General features: G+C 28.5%; 1 protein-coding gene across 1 annotated transcript in view; it reads right to left on the bottom strand.

Moving 5' to 3' along the window:
• LOC129980596 (probable G-protein coupled receptor CG31760) overlaps positions 1 to 25,022 on the bottom strand; it is a 283,993-nt gene extending 258,971 nt beyond the window's left edge. Inside the window, exon 1 of the mRNA XM_056090977.1 lies at positions 24,727 to 25,022. The gene's annotated coding sequence lies outside the window, so the exon portion shown is untranslated. The remainder of the gene's footprint in view (positions 1 to 24,726) is intronic.
• Positions 25,023 to 25,338: the final 316 nt, after the last annotated feature.

Here is a 25,338-nt window from a genome sequence, read left to right as displayed (position 1 = left end):
AAATATACTTTTAATTTAAGGTTAATGTATTTTTTTTTTAATTTTTTATTTTCTATATTTTGATATTTATTTATAGTTCATTATAAATATTATGAAAATATGAAATGGTTTCGTTTCAATCATAGGAATTATCGGATGAAACGGTACAGTTTTATAATTTTAACGTCCTATCGAAAGCAACATCAGGACTATTTTGGAACAAACGTCGTCATTTGGAACTCTGGTAAGATGACGAGGACGATACTTGAGCTGACATCTCCCCCCTCTAAACTTCTAACCACACCAGTTGGAAAACGTATAGCTTATGACATCAGATTTAAGGAGAATCAGGATAATATACATGACGAATGGATAGAATCAGGTTTCAAATCTACTGTCCTTTGGCCTTGAGACCCCAAAATTAGGCTAATATGACTCTTCAGAAAAAATCATATGTAAGAAATCAAATTACTTGATAATTAAGCTCTGAAAATGTTAAAATAGTGCCATACACTGACGGAAAAAAAATCCCAACATCAAGAAAAAATTATTGTAGAGTAATGAAATTTGGACAGTGTATTAATGTTTAATTGATTAAATTTTCAAGATCACAGGTTAATTTAAGCTCAAGGAAATGCATTTCAAATATGAAATTTTGTTACATTAATAACCGGTGTATCCTCCAGAATTTTGAATGCAAGCCTGCAAAAGTTCATGCATTGTGCCATACAGGTACCGAATGTCACTTTATGGTATGGAATTCTATGTTTGTTGTACTAGTTCTGTCAATACTGGGACGGTCAGTGCTGGCTGTGGATGATGCTGGAGTTGTCGTCCATTAATATCCCATACGTGCTCAATTGGAGACAGATCTGGTGATCTTGCAAGCCAAGGTAACATGTAGACACTCTGTAGAGCACGTTGCATTACAACAGTGGTATGAGGGTGAGCGTTATCTTGTTGGAAAAATTCCCCTTGAATGCTGTTCTTGAATGGCAGCTCAACAGACTGAATCACCAGACTGACGTACAAATTTGCAGTCAGTGTGTTTGGTATAACTACGAGAGTGCTCCTGCTGTCATAAGAAATTGCTCTCCAGACCATGACTCCAGGTGCAGGTCCAATATGTCTAGGCTGCAGACAGTTTGATTGCAACGCTCCCCTTTCCTCCTCCTGACCAACACACGGCCATCACTGGCGCCAAGGCAGAACATGCTTTCATAAGAAAACACAACAGATCTCCACTCCGTCCTCCAATGAGCTCTGCCTTGACACCACTGGCGTCGCAAACGGCAATTGCTTGGAGTCGGTGGAATGCACGCTACAGGACGCTTGGTTGAAAGCTGTCCTTGAAGTAACCGATTTTTAAGATTTCGTTGTGTCACTGTGCTACCAACTGCATCTCGAACTTCTGCCGCAGACGCAGTAAGATGCTCCACAGCCGTACGCCGAATATGGCTTTCTTCCCTCTCAGTAGGGCCACTTGGTCGCCCCAAACCCGATCTTCTTTAAGCAATGCCATTTCTTGACCACTGCTCTCAACAATCATTCACAATGGATACATTCCGGCCAAGGCTTTCTGCAATATCGCGGTAAGAAAATCCACCTTCTCGTAACCCTATTACACGACCTCGTTCAAACTCGGAAAGCTGTTGATAAGGGCTTCTTCGTCTTCTTAAAGGCATTTTTGGCTAACATCAATTCGATACGTCACGTTTCAAAGATAAATAACTCTCGCGAACTTTACAGCACCCATTTAAGCAAACCTCATATGTAAATTCAGAGCGGCGCTACTAGCGCCACACTTATGCGGGAAGCTCGAAATTTGAATCGATGTCATCTTTTAGACGTATAAACATGCCTACCAAATTCTGTTTATCTAGCACAAGTCCTTCTTAATGTTGGTTTTTTTTTTTTTTTTTTTTTTTTTTGGCCAGTGTATATCAAGCACGTTGAAAATCTATACTATTATTGACTATGTTTCCCATAAAAAAAAGTAAAACAATCGCTAGAATTGATAAATTTGATAGGGTTTTCAGCGATTTTATTCAAAAATTATCTCATGTAAATGAACACGAATACAATTCTACAACATCAATTTGGATCACAAAATTGTGGACAATCGAAATCAAGTGAAGAGATAAAAATCTGCTTTTTCAAATTTAAAACTATGATTATCATTTTTTCCAATTAATGTCAGTTATTGCACTTTTCTGGAGTTTGACTTTGTAATGTAATTGTTTAATAAATAATAAATTTGTTAATTTTGTAAAAGATTTGCTTATTTTATAAACCCCATATTAGATTGCCATAAAGAATTTCTCAAAATAAGTTAATTGAATAATTGATGTTAAAGTACGATTCATTACGGCCAAAATATATATTAAATCTATTTTCGGAAATTATGGAATACACTTCCAGTAATTATGTTGTAGCTTCAAAATTAAACATTAATCAAACGAATCCAATTAATGCAATTAAGAAGGGGTGTTTTTATATAATTTCTGATATTTGAATGTCGAACACTTAACTATTTGTCATAACTACCTTACTTAATAAAACAGAAAGACTCGAAATGGTGGTTATTTGATTATGCATAACTCATTGTAATAGATTCCGATTACTGTAATGCATTCTTTTAATTAATTATGATAATTACTATATGAAATGAAAAACTTCTTGTATTATCTTATGACTAGTAATTTAAATGTTTTATTTCATCATAATAGAAGTATTCCCCGAGGTTTCATGGATCTATAAATTATTCAATGACATTAAAAGTAAATAGTTTTTTTTGCATTAAAAATTGCTAGTTAGATCTGGAATTAAGTACAAAAAAAATTGTAATTTTTCTGGTAATTATTTAGTATTAGTACGTGCATAGCTTATAGCGAAAGTGTCTTTTTAGCTGGAATAATAATTACCAAAAATTTCAATAATATTAATAGTAATGTCTTAATGGTTCCGTCAGCTATGTTGTTTTTAAATTTGAAATTCTGATATGTATATAATGCATAATACTTTAGAAGCTTCATGTCATTCTGTTTATTGTATTATACATTTCTTTCATTTTCAGTCTCTATTTATAACGCTAATTATATCACAGGTAAAGGCCAACAGCATTTAAAAAGGGGCACAGTTTCAAAAATTTTCACTACTGCATGATTCTGAAGTAAAACTTTAATTATAAATGCAACAAAATTTCATTAAAACAATATCTTACACTGAAATTACTTAAAATTAATTTTAGTTATATTATCGTTCCGTTTAGAAGAAACTCTAGACATGGATCTCGTCATTTTTAGTTGCTGTTAAATGACGAGAACGATAGCCGAGTTGGCGCCTCCTTTCTAACTTACCTTATTAGGTTTAGTCGCAACAGACTTAACATGCAACAGATTCCTTACACTGCAGTTCTTGGATAGAATCGGATTTTGAATCTGGAATCATCTGGCCACCCATCTGAGTCCCTACCATCAAATTGCCGCGGTCGCTTTTCAATGTGATAAGATAAGCCAAATCTATCCTTATCTTCAATAATGGAAAAAACAAATATGAAAGAAATAAAAAGAAAATGAAGTTACAGTACAGCGAATGATGAGCCGAAGACATTATGTTTTTAAATACTATATTATTACGGGATCTTAATCTATTAGGATGGTTGATATTATGATGATTTGGGTGTTATTCTGGCGCAAGATCCTTTTGTAAGGTAAACTACAAAAAACCTTAAGATTCAGAACATAGGGGCAACTTTTGTTCAGAAAGTAAATTCAAAACGACATACAAGGGTTAAAATTAGAAATGGTAGAAGCTGAAAAATTATAAGTGAATAAAATCAATTATCATATAGAACACCACTTCTTTTAAAAATGCAAAAATATTTATATGTGATTTTTATACAATTAAATATAGAATATCACAACTATCTGAATTAAAAATTTTAATAGTAGCAAAAATGAGGGTTGAACAATCTATTAAAACAAGTCGTAGAATTAAAATGTTCTCATAACGACTGAAAATTGGAGGTTCTGAGAGAAGTAAATATTTATGGGTAAGCCTTGACCGGTTCAAGATGACATCGCATCTGCAGTTTAAAGAAGAAACCTTTATTTTATTATAGATTTTACATTGTACATTTAGAGCAGTGAAATGCATTGCTGTAATATAAGCTTAAAAGATAGTTAAAAAATAAGCCAAATGTAGTGCAGCAAATAAACTGAAATTATTGAAATAATAACTTTTTCAATTTTAGGATGATGCAAAATTTCCTTTCGTGCTATTATATTTTCTACAATTACAGGATATGTCAACATTTCGCTTAAATTTTAATTAAAATTATATTTAAAATTTCAAAAGCAAATCGCCTTATTCCCACCATTCAAAGTACATCTGTATCAATTTTTTTTATTTAAATATCTAACTTGTAGAGAGCCAACATACACTTAAGTCGCTTTTCCTTAATAATAGAGATTTGTATATTTCCGATTGATGCTTGACGTGCAAGCGCCAATATTTATGAATCTTAAATGTAAAATTTATCTACTTCCCCATCTACTTTCTGGCACCCCTTTGAAACTTCCCTCATAAAAGGAAACAAACACAGAAGATATAGCAATTCAAGCATTCAAACAATGTCCCTCAATTTGTACTAAATAAAATCACAGAAAGAACGAAGAGATAGAAGGTCTCACCACTGGGTCCAGATCATACAAATTGCTGCTGCCTAATGTTAGTGGCGCTTTTCAGTCAGACAGATAATAAAGGCAATTGGTATTTCATGAAAGTGCAGGGGTGGAATACGTGACACTAGATCCAGGGGCGTACCTCAAACGCCCCCCCCCCCTCCACCCTTCTTTCGAAGCGACGACGTGTCTTTGAAGGGCGTGAAAGCTTCCGTCTCTGAAATCCTGGATCGATTTTTGGCGGTAGTTTGCAATAAAGGTTGAGTTAAGACAGTCGATGAAGTGTCTTTAAGGGCTTTATTTTATGTGCATAAAAGGGTGGATGGCGTTGTTTACTTGCGCGCTCGCTACTGTTAAATGCAAATAGTGACAGAGAAGTGCATATTCTTAAGTAATGGATGTTTGGTTATGCATAGTTGTAAAACTACTTTCACAGTTTATATCTCAGCTTCTGAAATATTTTTTAAATGACAGTATGTAATATTTTATATTGTTAACATGTATCATTTTTAAATGGTCATTAGATGAGATAAAATAATTACATAAGATAAATATAATTAGATGAGAGTAAATAAGTTTTCATTATTCATTAAAATTTTAATCTTAAAGACGATTTTAACTCATTAACTGGCCAATTATTTTTTTTAAAAAATCTTTTGTCAGATAAGTTATATATATTCATAAAACATTGAGTAACAGTATAATTATATTCAAATTATGCTTCATTTTTGAAAATATTTTATACTTGTTGAGAATGGGTATCGTCATAGAATTATTTCGATAGAAAAAACAAAAGACTTAGTAACAGTTATTATAACCTCTATATTACATATTTATGTATGGTATTTCACTGTAATATAAAATCTAAACCAAAAACATAAACCTTGAAATATGACAATTCTGTTCCATTGTACGTACAAATGAATATTTTCAAATTTGTTCGTTTGTTATATGGAAATGAACACACTGAATACACGCTTTCTGCTACACATAATATACACTGATATTATATTATATATATATTATATAATATTAACTATTATATTAGATATATATATATAGAGAGAGAGAGAATGAAACGAGTCATACAGATGTATTTCTGGTGCCGAATGATGCACTTAAAATTCCAAAATCCCAAATGGAGATCAAGGCAGTTAATGGGTTAAATTCCTTGACCTATGTATAAATTTCATTTCCTAATTACAGAACATCGAATTTGTTACTTTTATTATTGTTTTTATTTCTACAATAATGTAAAAGGCATTTGAAATAGTGAAGTGTTTTTAATCAATTTTTACATTTTAAATTATTTAATTCTTTCATTTTATTGCAGATTTGAAATTTTTAAAAATCTAATCCGAGAGCGAATCATATTTGTCATTATATGCGAAGGCATTAATACATAATTATATCTGCAACATTTTGCCCTAATTCTTGAGGAAAATACACAATAAAATCAGTGCCTGATCTTTTGAAAATGAATGCAGCATTTCGGAATGAATGTTATTTAGAATGAAAATTGATCACAAAAATAACTTGAAAATACTGTTAATTCTGCTAACTGGAATTTCAGAAATATTTTCAAAATACAGTTTTATAAAATATGTCGGTCAGTTAAAACATTAATTGCAATCCTTTGAAGAAATTTAAAGTGAATGGCTACTATTTTGATCAAACTTTGTGGCAGCACTTCAGATATTTATCTGCATTCTCTAACGTAAGATCTTTCACGTGGCAATATTAGTTTGTCTAACAATCAATCATAAGCATGTCTCGGCAATTACAAGTGGCGTCCAAATTGGAAATGTTTGCAATAAGTAGACTTTTTTGAGCGAAATGATATAACAGTGCAAAAATTTAGCGGCGTTACATGATATGTGTAGTGAAAATGGAATGTCCCATCACACTATAGCGAAATAATACAATATGTCCGAAAATAAACATGCAGATATTGAAGACAGAGGGCACGTGGGAGTTTAGTTATATTAATGTTCCGTTTGGAAACAACATGAGGGCTACTTTGAGACCGACCTCGTAATTTTGAAACCTGGTCCGATGACGAGGACCACGCTCTATGCATAATTGGCACCACGCTCTCTAAACTTCCACACCAGACCAAAAGGAGGCATTTTGGCCCCCGATTTCGTATTTAGCGTAAACCATGCCAATACTTGATGTATTTTCCCTGGAGTCAGCTCTCAAATTTGAACTTTCGTGTCCCGAAGCCTACACTTTACCACAACTCTAGATCAGCAAAGGGAGAATATAATGAATCAGCATAAATATAAGAAAACTAAATTTCATACCTTGACTTATGCTATTTATTTATGCAAAACCTTATTCGCATACCAATAAATTTGTTCATTAAACAAAAAAATGACTCAGTTGTTAGACGCCAAAACAAAATTTATATATATTGAGATAAAGGTTATTTGTCAAAAATTGTATAAAATTAGCGGTGACTATTCATAACCATCATTAAACATGATAAATGTGATAGATTAATAAATATTTATGAAGTTAAATTGTTAGTTTATAAAATTCATAAGTCGGTTGTTATGCATCATTATCGGTGAATATTTGTAATAGCTTTTTTTTACAAACGATTATGAATGACGATTATGAAACGATTATTAGACGATTATGAATAATCGTAGGTAATTAAACATACTCACTAGTTTATTACATTTACCGTAACATACAACAAAATAAGATTCCGCATCCGGTAATGGAGGAGAACAAATAGAAAGGAATATTTGTAATTTCGTTCAGCTTGTCAGTCGGCGACGGACTATTATATATATAAATAATTTGATAATACAAAAAAGTAACAAGCTGTTACAGTATTTATTTCTCCATTTGATAAATAAATTGTTTCGATAAAGCAAATTTGTTTCTATTTCAGTAAAGTTTAAGCATTCCCAAACTTAATTTTTAAGAAATATATACTACCTTACAGACGCGGAAAGCACTTGAAAGAAGAAAGGAATTGCATTAAGGACTCTAAAAAAAGAGTTTCATTGTTGACTAAACGAGAATTAACGAACGAAACGTGAGAAATCTTAAGAGCCAGTAAGCTATTCGAAATTCGAGCAAAAGAATCCTTGTTCTTAAAAAGGCAGGCAGTGAGAAAGAGGTATTCATTTCCCGGTTTCTGATCATGATCCTCCCTTCCCCAAAACACTTCACGAAATTCTCAGTCAAATTTCTACTTTTAGAATTCTTCTCTTAAGTAATGGCGATGCTTTTAAGGGGATTTAGAACATTTGGTTTTCAATATCAAAGCAGTGCTTTCGACTTTAAAGGGAAATTGGAATGCTTCTCTTTTAATATTTAAGTGTTGAAATGCAGCGATGAATTTCATAAAAGAAATGTTCTAAATTGCTGCATGCGTAGTTTTATTAGACTCATTTAATATGTTTTAATCGCAGATGAAACCAGTGGAAGAGATCTCACAAAAGTTTTCTCGCATATTTGTTAATAAAAAGGGGTCCACCTCTTTCTGGGCATGAAATTGTAGATTTTTGGAAAGTCTGTAAACACAGTGAGTGCTGAGAATTTTTTTTTCTAGATTTTTCAGTATGAAAGTTTTCTGCTTCTTAGCACGAGGGAGGACAGAGTTTGTATTTAAGGTTGTTTTTTTTTTTCAGTTGAATAGAACAAAAATTTGTCACAAAATTACAATTTTAGTTACAAAAAAGAATGTCTTAAATAAATAAACAAACCAAATTTCTTTTATTTAAATCGATGTGTCTCTGAATACCCACGTTTGCCTTCCTGAGAAAATACAGAATTAACAGAACGGTCAAACCTTGGTTGATTTTGTCGCAAATTTTGATAAGGATCTACTTTTTACATTCAAATTCCAGTCTACAAAATTTTACCGATATGGTTCGATATATTTTGTGATTATTCCATTCATTTATACTCGAAGAGAGAGGGACTAACTTTTTCTAAGTTTGTCTCTCATCTATGATTTCATCCTAAGTTTGATATAAATCTATAAATTTGGTTTTAAGAATTAACTTACGAATTTCTACCGTCTCATTGAAAACAAATTGGAATCAGAAACAGTGACAGACAGACAGATAAAAAACCAAAAATTAGTTTTTCAATCTCCGAAAAATGTGGAACTTGAAGATTCGTCGAATTCGAATTTTTGGATGATTAGAGTCATTTCCTCTTTGAGTATTTCATTCATAAAAAAATAAAAAGAAAAGACGACGGGCTTTGTTTCCGACATTTTGGCTTAATTTAGCTGATATTTCATTTAGTACATAATATAAGCACAAGACACTTTGATGGCTGAATAGTTTTCTAAAAAATAATTGCTAGGTACCAAATCAATAGTAGATAAGTTGCACTGTATTCGAACTTTCCAGATATTTCAACTTCACTTCAGATTAAAATGTTTTTCGCAGTTGTTCATGTTCCTCTCAAAACAATGAAGACTGTATTCGTGTAGGAAGATCTAAATTATATTTGTGGTTCCATCAAACTTGTTCCATGGTGAAAACGTAAAGACATTTCTTGCTGAATACAAAAAGTGCAAAAAAAAAAATGATAGATCTGAATATGTTCAAAATATATGGCAATAACTGATTAAGCATTGGGACATTTTCAGAGAAAAATATTCAGCCCAATATCGGAAAAGATATTCCTTCTGGTGTTTTACTGCATTGTAAAAATGTACACCCTGATATTTGCTTCATGTATGCATAATATAACCATTTGTTTTGCTCCATAAGCTGGTTCGAGCTTTTTTTCTCCAGTAATATAATATATGCTCTCAGAGACTTATTTCACAGGAAAAGAATTCTCGATTTTTTCCCCCTTTTTTTTATTTACAGCGGTTGTATTATTTCACAACGAATAAGAAAAAGCGATATTTTCGAAGATCAAATCGAGGTTGAAAATTTTAATATCAAATGAGTTTTTATATTATTTATTACATATTTTATTTATTTTTTATAGTTATATATTATATTTATAGTCAAATTATAGTTCAAGTTACAGTAGCCGTTTCAAAATTCCTTTACACCAATTAAATAGAAAATATCCAATAATTAATTTTAAAAGGACAGCTAAATGTTGAAGGGGTTCTCTTCTATTGCATAGCAGCATTATTATCTTACAGTTTAAGTCATTAATCAAATGTGAATTCAAACAATATTTAATAACTTAAGATTAAAAGGCATTTCCAAGCAAGTAAGTAATAATTCTATCTCACAGTAAGAAATTTCGTAGCATGACGATATTTTAGACTTGATTTTAATTACATAATGACTAAATAATTATATAATGAGTGCAATACTTATAATAAGGTAATGAGATCTAATAGCTAATAAGATAGCTGTTTAATGAAAATATAAAAGATTTTCCGGTAAATTTCCAAAAAGTTAATAAGTTAAAAAATAAAGCATATTGTGAACATTGAGAATGGCAAATATAAATCAACAATATAAAAATATCTATTAAAAATTATTTAATTAAACTAATTATGCTCTTCTTAATATTATATATATATATATTCATTAATTCAGCAGTTAGATCCTAGAAATAGCTGCATTCTACTTGTAACATTACATAATTTACAAAGAAAAGCATCTTAAAAATCATTAAAATATCTTAAATCATGCTATAAACAAAACACATATGCTAATAAATATTAAAATAATCAGTTTTGTAATTGCTTGGTTAAATTATGCCATAAATTCTTGATTTAGAAAAATATTTTAATTTGTTAAATAGATTATGAGCGGAAAAAAACTTTAAAAATATCTTATTTTAAGAATGGTTTATGGCTATTAAACAACTCGTTTCTAATCAATAACACCGGACTTTACATGATAGAAAAAAAATGTGCCTACAATAGTAAATATAGTCTTAAATACTTTGCTTTTCGAATAGGAATTTTTAATTTAATATTCTAATATAAAATATAGTATTCTCAATTATACATACAATATAAGAAATATATGCAGTCACAACAGAAAAAAAAATTAATTATTTATAATTATTTGCTTGTCAAATGCATTTGTGTAGCCATCCGTATTTGAAAAAATGTATAAATAGCATTTTTAGAATGATTCTATTGAAAATAATTAACTTTGAAGTTCAATATCATATCATAATACAGTACACTCCCGATTATCCGCGGAATTGGGTGGCGCGGCCACCGCGGATAACAAAAATCGCGGATAATCCGAAAAAAGCTAAAAACGGGTATAGCAAAAGAGAAAACAGTCATTCCAACTTTGAAAAATCGTTTTATGTACAATAAAACGTAAAATAAACAGCAGGAAATGTTTAACTAACGGTTAATATTTTACTATATCACTCAAAACTAACCCAAAATGCATTTTGTTAATGAAAACAGAAAAGTGCTTTGTACTTACGAGAGGCGTCAAGGATACACAGAAAAATTAATATATACATATGTACTGTTTTAATACTGTAATGTATTATGTAATTAAAAAGCATAACTGTAAAACTACACCTTTTTGAAGAAATTAGTCATTTGTGTTTGCTTCTTGCTTTGGAAGCATTTTCTTTTGATCCGAGATTGCATTTTTCGTAGCATAAGTTTCTTGGCCAACTCTGATCACTTACTCATCAGAGGGGAAGGTTCCGAGAAGGCCTGGGATATTTTTGTCATAAATAAGCCCGATGTTAGCAAATTTAACGTTTCGCTCAGTTTTGTGAACATATTTATTTTCTTTGCTTTACGCTTGTACAAAGAAAAAAAAAAGAAACCCTTTGTGCGGTAGGCGCGGATAATCCGCTCCGCGGATAATCGGGAGTCTACTGTATTTTAGAATTAAAAAAAATAGGATAAGTAATAACTTAAAGGCAAAGATTTTACCTCATTATTTAATTATATAATTTATTCTCTACTCCAATTTTTATTTATTTACATTATGTTTTTTATCAAATTTAATCATGCTCTAATTCCAATAAAAAGGCAAAGAGAAATAAAATCAATTTTGGTCTGATATTAAAAAAACTATTGACATCTATTTTAATCTTTTGTGAAACTTAAATGATATTTTCTCTTTCATTATATTAAAAATAATTAAAAAAATCATTTTTGCCTCAATTTTAAATTATGCTATTAATAAAGTCAATTTTTCTTTTGACCATGAATTATTTTCCCCAATAAGCTGCTAATTTTAAATTTTAATGTAATGTTAAATGATTATTTTCTCTTTCATACCATAATTAATTTTTTTGAAAGCGGTTTATATTTTATTTTGCTTCAGTTTCTATTAAATCAGTTTAATTCGTTTCCATCATCTCTTACTTAGATGTTTACTCAAAACTGATTAAATTCCAATAAGCCGATTAAAAAAAATTAATGAGTTTGGGAAAGAAAATATGCTTTTTGAAATACGAAATTTTTCTTTATTTATTTTGAATACTAAATACATTTTTTTCTCGTTTTTTTTATTGATAATTTTAAAGAGAAGAGGTGGAATAGTTAAATTTAAAATTACTTCTATTGAATTTGATTTATTCCATTCATTTTCAGAAATGCAATTAACCTTCTGTTTGTGAACCATCCGAATAGCATAATTTCAGTTCAAAAAGCTTGACTTCGATTTACACGGCAATTGAATCACAAACTTGAGTGAATGTGTTACTATCTCTTTATTTTCGCTCTCATCAATTTCACTTTGTTTGTTAATATTTAGGAGATTACTGCATCAATATTTTCTCATATATTAAGTATAAAGTATTGAGGACTACAGAATAGACCAACTTATAATTTTTACAAAACAAATCTGATATATTTTGAAGATATTCAGACTGAACCAACTCTTAATTTATCTTATTTAATACATAACTAAATCCATAGATCCGCTTTTTGTTGAAGGAAATAAAGGCACAATATGCTCAGAATTCAACACAAATTTGCAATTTCAGTGTAAATAATATATACCAACTTTATCATTTTAATTTGTTGTGTTTTAAGCTTTATTGCTTTAGTTTGTAAAGCTTATATGTCATTGGTACTCCATGCACAAGAACTCGCAGAATCAGGCAGAAACCCAAAAAACAGATTTGTCCAAAATTGAAAATCCTCTCTTTATACCAGATTTAAGCGATCTAGCTCATTGTAAGATATACAGGAATGAATAGACAGACAAGCTATCTTTTGAAGTATTTCACCCCTAATTTGATACAAATCTAAACACTGAATACCAAATACATTTGCCATGTTTATTGCTTTTTATTTAACAGTATCACAGAAGGCATTAGCTAAGTTGTACTCTTGGCCCTAGATGGCGTTACTGAAAAACAAGAGATGCACCCTTGGCTTAAAATCACTGACTTCTAAAGTCTATGATTTGTCTATGATAAGTGCCATTAGAAACAACAACAAACAACAGAAGGCATGGCTTCAAAAATGTATTTTTTGGACTCAGTGGGGTATGAAATGAAGATTTTGATCAAATTCTTCAGGTGAATTCTTTATTTTCGGTTGGAAACTTAATATTTTAGAAAGAAAAAATAAAGAAAAGAAAAGGCTATTCTGTTTATTCTGAGAATGGCATTTTGCCGTGATTAGTAAAAATAAAATAGGATATCAATAAAACAATTGCTTTTTTGCTGTAAAGAAATTGTACAAAATCTACTAAATTTAGGTAAACACATAGCTTGAACAAAGTTTTTTTAATACAATTTCACATATTCCAACTATTTTATTTTTCGCATGTAAAAAAATAGTATTGCAAATTACCAATTAACTAATTACCAATTAACTAAATTACCAATTAACTATTTTATTTTTCGCATGTAAAAAAATAGTATTGCAAATTACCAATTAACAAAATTACCAATTAACTAAGAAAATTGGTAATTTTGTGAGAATAAGGAGGGGGAAATAGCGTTAAGTTTAAAATGTGGCAAGATTTTTTCAAGAAATTTTGAAATAATTTAATATTATGTATTGTTTGCATGTATCTATACAAAAATTCTTAATATTCATAAGGAATTGTAAATTTAATGCAGTTTGACTTTTTTTTTATATTTGTAATTTATTTTCCTAATTTTCTGGTGATTTTTTTTTCTAAAATGTTTAGTTTTTGTAGAGATTTTGCCCACTTTTTATTCTTGGCAATACACTGTTATATTGTTTTCTTAACTTAATTGTTAAGTTAATAAATTAATTGAATTAAGTTTTGAATTAATACTAGCGTTGCTTCCTAGTAAGGAAACTGAAAAAATTAATTTCAAGAATACATTATATTTATAATAATTATAAATAAATACATTTAAAAACGAATGAAACGATGCGAATTAACAATTTCTGTATTTTACTATCTTAATAAAAAGGGCATTTTAAAAGTATTTTATTATATTTTACATTAAAGTCTTATTACTATCCATAAATTAGTAGTTCGGATTATTTTAAATTCACCTATTTATTTACCCACGATATAACACTTGAAGCCTATTTCAATTAATTTATGGTAACACAAAAACAAAATAGAAATTTTCTGTATCAAATATAAAAGAAATCAACAGATTAAAGCATAATTATTAAAAATCTGTTAATCAAAACAATTCATTTTAATATTTAAAACAAATAAACAATATTCATTCTCAAATACAATAAGGAATAATTATTTTATTATGGTTTTATATGTTAGAAATATAATTACATTTATTTAATTAGCAAATTGAATCTTTTTTCAGTTATTTTATTTCAAATACCTGTCAAATACTGGAGAGAAAAATAGTTATTTTATTTAATGAATATATTTTATATATTTTGGCTTATTGCATTTAATAATTTTGTGGAAATGTTTTACCGATTTTGGTGCAGATTCAATGGAGATGCGTATTATAAATAAAAGCATTGAAAAAAGTATTCCATTTAATCTAACAAATGGAAATTCTTCACTTTTGGTTTAAACTGGATGAGCTAAAGAGAGAACTTTCGGTCAGGAGAAAAATAAATTCTCATTCGTCTTCAAGATGAACAAAGAAAAGAAGGCGCATGAAGAAAATTATCCATTTCTGGAAAATGCAACTTGCAAACTTTCTTTAAAATTCCCTCAGAGGAGTTAAAAATAGCGAAGTTATTCAAATACTGAACTGAATTTTTCAACCAAAAGTCAAATAATATCATTCATGTTGAATATATTTATTTTAACTAAAATAATTCTGTCTTTGTAGAAGCGACTTTCAAGAGCCTAAAGCAGGGGTTGGGCAATTCAAAATTTTTAAGCATTTTGGTCCACATTTTAGGAAGCAAAATCATCGTAGTCACATTGAATTTTTTTAGAAAAAGAAACCTTTTACAAAGAAAGAATTATCAAATATAACTTTAAGAAAAATATTTGATGTATAGTTGAACATGGATTTAAACCCATGTCCTGTTTTTTGAACCTAGTGGAAACATTATAAGTTCTGAAACAAACTCACAAAAAATTGACTTGTTGTTAGATTAGATATCGTTGATTTATTAACTGTTGAAAAGGCTTCAGCTGCTAAGAAATTGCGTATCCATAATGTAGCAATTATTATGATGTTATATAATTTTCAATTTCATTTTAAATCAACAGTGCGTTTTAAAGTAAATCGAGCATGTTTCATCATAATATCGGTAAAAAAAAATCATCTCTAATGATACCTCCTCTCATATTCATCGCCGAAAGTTTGTATCAGTTGAGAAAAATGGTTGCTGTCGATACTGATGTAATCTATATACATGAAATTAACTCTCATTTGTTTGTTTCTTTCAACAAATCGAAACCACTTGACAGAATAGAGGCAAACAAAATTTGACACATATGCTTCTTGAAAAATTAACTGAGCTTTCAAAAAAGTGCTACACTTTCTTAAAAGGGATGATATGGGTCCACAATGAGTTGACTTTCTTCTTTATAGCCGTAAAACATACAATTGCACAAAAACTTTTACACGAACTTAAAAAATTAGTCGTTCAATTACATAAATTTCATTTCTGCGCAACTATTTTCATAATTATACTAATTTTTTCAAAATTAATTCAAGTCCAATTTATACCAAAACTTATTTATTACGCCTGTCTTTAATGTAGATTAATTAATTCCTATTCATATTAGAACTTAGGGCTCTAAAAATCTTAAAGTGTTGAATGTAAGAATTGTAAAATATGTATTTTGGTCTTTCTTACACATACGCACGCCCACGTGCACATGTATGTAATATTTCTTAATGTTATTTAAATTCTAATTAATTTCCTTTTTTATATTAAATTAATCCATATTTCTTTAATTTAAAATGTTCACTTATTTTCTAATCCAAATCCCCCTTCTTTATTCATTTACTTATAAAAACACATTCTAAAAATTTGCTGGGTCTTTAATTTTTATGCTCAAAGCGAAGGGATGAAAGTTCCTAATAACCGCTGCATACCTTTTCACGATACCTAAAATTTCCTTACCTTAATCTATATGTCAAACAAATCTCTTAGTAAAAGTAAAAAGGAAAAAAAAATTCTCACACTTTTTTTCTTATGTCACGTTATAAAACTCATTCCATCGATTATTCCCATGTACAAACCATGCCCTCCCACGGAAAAATTAAAATGAAGTTTATTCCCAATTTGTGTACTTTAATACTAAATTTTGCAGTAATTAAAAATCAGGCATTTATAATATCTTACCACATTTCAAAAATTTCTTACTTTTAAACGAATGCCAATGTTTTTCTGGTATACTGTCAGAAGAGTTTTAAATTAATAAAAAAAATGAACAATCGTAAGGGAATAATACATTATTTTAATCGTTTAAAACAAAACATAATTTTTTAAAATTAAATATATAATTTTTAAAATTTCAATATATTTCCGGTGATTTAGTTATTAATTTTTCCTATTATTTTTTGTTTATTAAACTATATCAATTTATTTGAAACAAAACAAGTACGATTTTGTAATTACAGTCAAAAGTGAATATTTTGAAATCTATGTTTACTCACTAAATTTAATAAGATTTTTCGATTTTGCTGAACCAAAACTGACATTTAACTAATATCTAAAAGAACCCGAGACATAAGATGAATGCACAATTTTCTTTTAATGTTGAAGCGAAATCTTCATTGACAATTTTATGTAGTTTCCTCAAAAATTAAGACACTTGGAACATTGCAAAGATATATAAATCTAATTAGAAAACATATTTGAAAAATCGCCATTTAAAATATATTTATGCTTCTAAGACCTTCGAATACTCATTTTATTGAATAATATATTTTGAAATACTATTTTAGGAGAATATAATTTGGTAGTAAAACAATAAAAAGAGTTTTTTTGTGTTTTTATTATTTTTTGTTAATTTCAAAATCCACTTTCACCTTAAATTTTAAAGATGTTTTCTTGAAAAGGATAAATCGCTAAAGTACTCCAGTTAGAATTTTCTATGCGTTAAGTAGTGATACACTCACTCTTTCCAAAATATATAATACTGCAATGTCAAAATACACTGAAAATATGATGAACATAAAATTGATATGCAAAGTAACAAAAGTTTGATTTTTCACAAAAACAATTTCTTCAATCAAATTTTGATTGACTGTTTAGAAATTTCCCAATGCATCTATGGTAAAATTAAACACCTCATTCGTCTAATTACTCATATTTTTGAAATTGGAATTCTAAGATCATGAAATTTATCTATTTTTAATTCAACTAATCAGCGTTTTTCACAGTGTATTGAAAAGATTAAATTATTTATTTTGGAACAATTCCTTTTCTCAATGACCAATTTTATTAAGAATTTGACTCCAATTCATAATTATAATAGTATAAAAATGCATGCTAAATTTTCTAGCTATTATTTTCAATTTATCACGATGGCACACAAAACGCTGAACTAAATGTCTACTAAAATTTTTTTTGTAAAGAAATTATGACATGATTGAATAATTATAGAATTTAATTCGAATTCATAAATAAGCAATTAGCGATTAAAAAGTTAATATAAATTTATTTATATTATCCGCATCTGTTTAAAGTAAAAATCTATTTAGCTAAAACCGTAAGATATATAGACTACTTGGGGATTACACTTTCTTCCATTGATTTATTCTCTTTCCCAAAACTCATTAACTTGCGTCTTGGAGTAAAAAAAAATTCTTGGGAGCTGTTTGTAAAATCCTCTTTCTCGTTCCAATTACGTATGAGTTTTGAAATGCAGAATAAATGAAAATTAGAATCCTTCTTGCTCTATTCCCAACAGGAACTCTGATCAATATCGTCTGCTTTAATTAGTTTCTGCAAAAGGTTTTTTTGAGACATGAGAATCCATAAAGGGAATTGTATTTTCAAAATTATCTCACGGATTCAAAACAAATTAATATCGTTTTCGTTAATAGCTATAACAATTCAACTATAAACAATATTTTTCTTATTCCAGATTTAAATAATATTATATATATTCTTCAAATATTGTTTTAAGATATTTTAAGATTCGAAAATAATTTTTAAAGTATGGTTAATTATATTAAATGTTAATGTTGAGTATATTCGTAAATATTTTTTTATTAAATAAAATCAGTAGTATTCTAAAGATTTTGAATAATGATAAACTTTGCACCGCACCAGGTACATGTCTCAATGATTATCAAACTTCTTGACACAACTGAAATAATTCCTCCTCTGATTTTACACTCCCAGAAATTTCCGTAAACTCTCTAATAAATGCAAATACATAAGTACCAGAAAAATTTATTTTATATTGTTCATGTATTTTTACTCTCCTATTTAAGCAAAACTTTGACATATAACTTCAGTTACAGTCACAAATAGAATATCACATATTTAAATTATTGTGATTTTAAGTGAACTCGTTTGTATGCTTGTGAAAGTACAGATCGAAAAATGGTCAACTCTTTAGCAGATTTTGTTCCAAATTTTATGCATATTCTAGATATTTCAGATGTTCCCAATTTTACCCATCTAACTCTTCCTTTTCTAGAAAGTTTTTGATGCAAAAGAATCCCTAATAATTCATCTTTCAAAAAAAGAATCATAAATATGATTAAATTCCTAATTGATGAAAGAAAATTATTCCAATCAGATTAACCTTATCAGTTTTCCTAGCAACATTTTAATACTCCGCGCATTTTATTATTATATTTATATATCTTTAAGCCTCCTCAAGTAAATGACATTTTATAGTAGCTTTATTTTTCATTCATACTGTACATTATCATGCTCATTTATCCAGTTTTACTGTACTCCAGATATTTTTTTTCTAATTTTTACCATTTTTGATGTTAATTGTATTCGTATTTTGCATTTGTATGTTTTTTTTTCAATTAATTGCAGTGCAATTTTTTCTTTTGTTTTTGATAAAGTCCACTTACATCTATATCAAACTGGAAAAGGGTCACATGAATTCTGGAAATGGAGGTGTATTGTGGTGTTAAGTGTTAAAAGTCTTCATTTTATGGATATCGCATTAACTTATATTGGATTTACAAACTTTATCTGAATAAATTTTATTCAACGTTTTATAAAAATCTACAAATTTCGTGTAAAGACCATATACCATATTCCATTTGCCTAACTTAAAGCGTTTATATTATATCCGTAGATAGACCGATAAAACAACAGATAAACATAATTAAAAAATATATGTTTTTCCAGACTCAAATCAATCTAAAATATGAAGATTTCGCAAAATCTCGATTTTTGACGTTTACAATAATTTTTATAATTCTATATGAGAAAATGCAAAAAATAAAAATTTAAGTTACATTTTGTTCCAAAATGATGTAGATTATGATTTTCGATTGCCACCAGTAAGCCTTTTTTTAAAGATATCCAAAATTATTTTTCTGATATGTCATATCATTGTTATTTATTAAATCTTAAATTGATGTTTCCAGTGACATTTTCTGATAAAAATATGAATGAAACATTTTAAAAATTCTACATACTCTATTTCCACTTATTTATAGAGGTATATTTTAAAAAAATATTTTGATTATGGAGACTTTTTCGTCTACAAAAACTAATGAATTTCATACTTTTACAAGCCGAAGTAGCAGTACATAATTATGTTTGAAACTATATTTTTAAAAAAAAATATTTCCGATTTTATTCGAAAAATAAAAAAAAATGTATAAATTGTTTTAAAAAATTCATAAATAATGAATATTTTTTAAAAAAATTATATCTTTTTTTAACATGAATACCATAGCACACTATTTTTTTTAACATGAGCATTTTAGAGCAATAATGTAATTAATCAAAATGGATATTCCAGTTGAAAAACATTGTTCTAAAATATAATACACATCTAAACTTTTAATGAAAGTACCTCATGTCAAATTTCATGAACATAACCTGATGTATTTTAAATCGGCTTGTCTATGATATACAGATTGTTCAAGTTCTGAAATCGCATGCTGTCCTAAATATTTGAAATTTTCAATATAATAAGCGACAATAATATAAGCGGCAATATAATAAGCGGTGAGGTATGAAAAATGCTTATAAAATAAGATGCCGAATGTTATGAAGACTGAATTATGTCAAGAATAAATTTTTTTAAAGTACAAATTTCTCTTTTCTTTTTATTTGAATACATTTTTTAAATTCCACTTAAATGCTTATTAGATAGAAGAAAATAAATGGAAAAAACTTCAAATCGGTAGACATCTTTTTTTAGTTTGACTTTTAAAAAAATTCAAATTGGTCTGCATCAGCTTTTCAAAATTTATACTCTATCGGGGAAAAAAAAGAATTCTCGAAAAATAACAATAAGTATTATTTTTATCAATGAGAATTCGGGCCTCGAAAAAAAATCATATATTCAACTTATTATTGTGTGATTTTTGATGATATCGCAAATATCGGTCTTTGAAAAAAAAAAAGAAGTGATGAAAATTAAATTTGAAGTTAACATATTGTCTCAAGTATTAAAGACTGCATTCATTTTTCGATTATGATTTCGCTCGCAAAATATTAATGTTTTTCCAGGATTGACTGCTGCTGAATCTCGAAAAATATTAAATAGTAATGAACATTAATAGTATGAATTAATAAAGATGATTTTCTTTTCCTGATATAATTTTCACTACAATATTTTAGATCGAATAATCGAGAAAATCGAGCTCAGATTTCTATAATTTCAAGTGGCATTATACTTTCGGAATAACGTTTCTTTTCTATCCATAAATTCTTATACATAGAAAAGTAATTGTAGACACATTTCAATGTCTATTCTTTTTATTCAGTTTCATTTTTTCAAAAGGAGGCAAATATCGATTTGAAAGTTTAAACTGTTATTTCTCCTATGTAACACGTACTTATATGAAGTTTTTTAAAAAAAATTAATTAAAAAAATAAAAATAATAAAAGTATTTCTTTTAAATGTGCACTTTTTTTAAAATTTAATTCTGACCAAATTTGGATATCAAAGCATACGAGATCTCATTATATAATACTTTTCAATGTAATCAATTCTATACTTAATGTAATTTTAAATCCGAAATTAATATTTTTTTTAAATTTAAAAACGAGAAATCGGTGTTTCAACTTCCATCCTTTTTTCCTTCCCACCTTAATTCATTATAACATATCCAGATGCAAATGTAAACTTATTTTGGATAGCCAACTTTACTTAAAAATGTAAAATTACTATTATGTATTTTTCCATGCCATAGTACAATTCAGGTAAACTAGCGTAAAAATATTTACCAACGAAAAATTCCTTTATGACGAGTAAAGAAATTTTCCTTATCCGCCATAGTCTTAATCTTTTTAAAATTTTGATTTAAGACTATGGTGATATATCATAACTAAGTTTATTTTTAATACAAATGGGATGGGTACAATTAATCAGCAACATATTGGCAATAGCTTGGAAATCAAGTCATGATCGAAATATGATTTTAACAGATTTATATGACAAAGCGAGCTCGTTAAATATAATGAAAATTAAAGCCTCTTTGTATGATTAGGAATTTTGGAGAAGGGAGAAACTAGTTCTTCTGTTGTCCTCGTCATCTGACAGAGATTCAGAATTATCAAGACCGTCCTAAAATTCTCATCATGTAGCTTGTGAGTAGGATACAAATTTCACAAAATTTCTGTCCCACTTACTCAATTAAAATGTCATATATAACTGCATGCTAAGATATTTCGCAGTAAAAAGAGACAAATATAGAATTCGTTTCATTCGAGTAAATAAGTATTTATTCGAGTATAATATTTAAATCAGTTAACTGGAAAATTTGTTTTCCACACATAAATATTTCAATTTCATACATATATGGTATTCATGCCAGTTTTGATAAATTGATGGAAAATAAATATCATTTAGTGATGGAAAATAAATATCATTTAGTGATGGAAAATAAATATCATTTAGTGATGAAAAATAAATATCATTCAGTGATGAAAAATAAATATCATTCAGTGATGAAAAATAAATATCATTCAGTGATGGAAAAAAAATATCATTTAGTGATGGAAAAAAAATATCATTTAGTGATGGAAAAAAAATATCATTTAGTGATGGAAAAAAAATATCATTTAGTGATGGAAAAAAAAATATCATTTAGTGATGAAAAATAAATATCATTCAGTGATGAAAAATAAATATCATTCAGTGATGAAAAATAAATATCATTCAGTGATGAAAAATAAATATCATTTAGTGATGAAAAATAAATATCATTTAGTGATGAAAAATAAATATCATTCAGTGATGAAAAATAAATATCATTCAGTGATGAAAAATAAATATCATTTAGTGATGGAAAAAAAATATCATTTAGTGATGGAAAAAAAATATCATTTAGTGATGAAAAATAAATATATCAGCTCGTTATTAATGCATAATGAAAGAAAATTTCCAACACGTAATATTAACACGTAAATTTTCAATCTATAATAAGAAAATAAAACCTTTAGAATGAATTTTCGATCATTAAGAATAACTCCGATGAATCAATCATTTGAACCAAATCGAAATACTCTCATTAAGAAAAAAGATTTTAAAACTAGAATACTATTAAATATAACCAGTGGGAGGGGTCTTCCAAAAACTTTGTCATATACTCTCAAATAAATGCACTTGTGTATCACTAATCGCATGCCATCGGTGAACAATACTTATGAAAGAGCTTACAAAAGCGCGATCTTTAGGATCGATTTTTTTTGACGATTAATCAATAGGATCCGATTAATACACAAACACCAGGAAACAGAATATGTAGTTTGAATACAGTCTTCCGACTGATTGGAACTACAACTGCAGCCACAATATCACATGTCAAATTTCATTCAATTTAAGTCATTGTCATTTTACAAGCTTGTGAAGATGCAGATCGATAGGCGATCAACCTTTTGAAAGATGGGGTTCAATATTTAATAAATATTTGCACTTTAGATGCTAAAACTGTGAAACCGATTTCATGCACCTATTTTTCCCCCCCCAATTACCGCGTTTATATGCATGCAAAAGAACAGCCTACAGAGAATCGAAGGAGGTTCGAAACGTGGGAAATCGTCAAAATCAAGAGTTCGCATTTTTTTTTTCTTTTTTTGGTGATTAAGGTACTTTCTCTTTGTATATGAGAAGACAAAAATATTAGTTTGTTGTGGAAAAATTTAGGTCTAGAAAAAAAGTCGAATTGTCAGATGAGTTTTTTAGATTTTAATGCAACCATCTACATTATTTCATTTTGTAAGATATTTTTAATATATACTATTTCGTACAAATCTTTCTAGAAATTACAGTCTTTATTAGACTTTTCATACAAATACTTATTTTCCAATGATTTTTTTTGTTTATTAAATTTTGCATATATTAATATGCAAAGAAAGATAACGATGCTTTTCGTTACCTAGCTCGCAAATTTAGAGTATTATAAATTGTTCACTGTTAAAAATCGAAGCGATCATCTTTCTCTCTTGAAACGCAAGTTTCAACAAACATTTACGACATTGCGCGCAATTCAGATGATAGCATTTCTTTAATATGAATATACATAAGTTCGAATCGATTACTATAATTTATTTACTTCTCTTAGTGCATAAGCATCTTAATTAAATTTTTAAGTTTTAACTATATAAATATTGACTTCAGTACCATGTTTTGTACCATTTATAGAATAACGAGCGAAGATTCAATATTTGAAGAATTTCAAAATGAACACAAAAAGAAATCTACCAAATCACCATGCAGCCATAATGAACATCAGATATTTGAATAAATTTAAAACGAATATTTTACTGTTTACAATAATTTATGTATTAATAACAACAGAACAATAAATTATTTAATAAATCGAACAATATTTTTCGGATTGAAAAAAAAAAGTTAAAAACGGATAAAAATTTTTTACAAAGTTATTATACGGTTAATGAAATATCATAGGTAAAATTATTAATATACTCGAAATCAACTTTAACCAAATATTTTTACAAATTGCTTAGAAAAAATTTAACTAGGGGCATGAAAGTGCCCGATTTTGAATCATAAAAAATTTGATGAATAAGGTTAACTTATATTTTAAGAAAGTCTACGAATAATTGCAATGAAATGCAAACTATTTTAAAACTGCAACTGAGCAGACAAATGCATGTCTTCAAAGAAAACATGTTTTTATATGTAATCTTGCTACATAGGAATTTTAAGTAAATAAAATATAAATTGAATCGTGACAACAAACTATTATATTTAAAATGCATCACACAACTAATTGCAATAAAATGCAAACAATTTTAAAACCACAAACAAGTGCACGTTTAAAAAACATCACTATAAAATTTTATGCAAGCATTTAAAATGTAATATTTTTAATTATAAAAAAAGCAATAAACTAATTTACGGCTAACTGAGATTTTGAACCAAATTAACCGAGTTTAAATATATTTCACACGAATAATTGCAATAAATTGTAAACCTTTTTTGAGCAAAATTCCTATAAATAAATACATGCTTTAAAAAATTTGTCAGCAAATATTTTCATCTGTACCTATCCAACAAAGCAAACAAACCATTTTTAACACAGAAATCTTTCTTCAGATTACTTCTAGTAAAGCACTCACCTTAATGCAGAACCACCTGTATATCCCTTTCATCCGCACCTTCAGACGATATTTACAGTCCTCATGACAGCACAGTACCCATTTCACTGGTATCGGTCCCTTTCACTGCTTTTGGTCAGAAAATGCCAATTTTAATGCGTCTGGACAGTATCCAAAAACATCAAAACGAGCTTCTGGAGAAATTTCACATCGGCATCGCAAGAGTGGGTGAGAGGCAACCAAATCTTTCAAAAAAATGGGGGTGGACAATTATCGGAGGTGCGTACTTGAGCGTTTTTTATCACTTTAGACTCGCGCTCCCAGCATCCCAGCATCTCTGAGATAGAAGCGGTGGGATTTGGTAGGGTTGCCGCGTGCGATTGGGTGAAGGTTTGGGGTTCTCCCGCCAAGTTTGGATGTTTGGCGATGTTGTGACTGGGAACTAAATCCTTTTTTTCTTCTTTCTTCACATTTAAAGGTTTTGACCTTTACGTAATTCAGGAAAATGTGATCTCATTATATTTAATGAGTAAAATAGAATTACATACAAATTGCATGTCATCTGGTTATGCAAATGTGTTTCATGTCGAATCAATCAATTTGTTTGGGGAAAGTTGGTTCAAATTTAATGCT

This window comes from Argiope bruennichi, chromosome 8 (genome assembly GCF_947563725.1).
Source record: "Argiope bruennichi chromosome 8, qqArgBrue1.1, whole genome shotgun sequence".
NCBI classification, from domain to species: Eukaryota; Metazoa; Arthropoda; class Arachnida; order Araneae; family Araneidae; genus Argiope; species Argiope bruennichi.
This window is presented reverse-complemented; position numbering and strand designations above follow the sequence as displayed.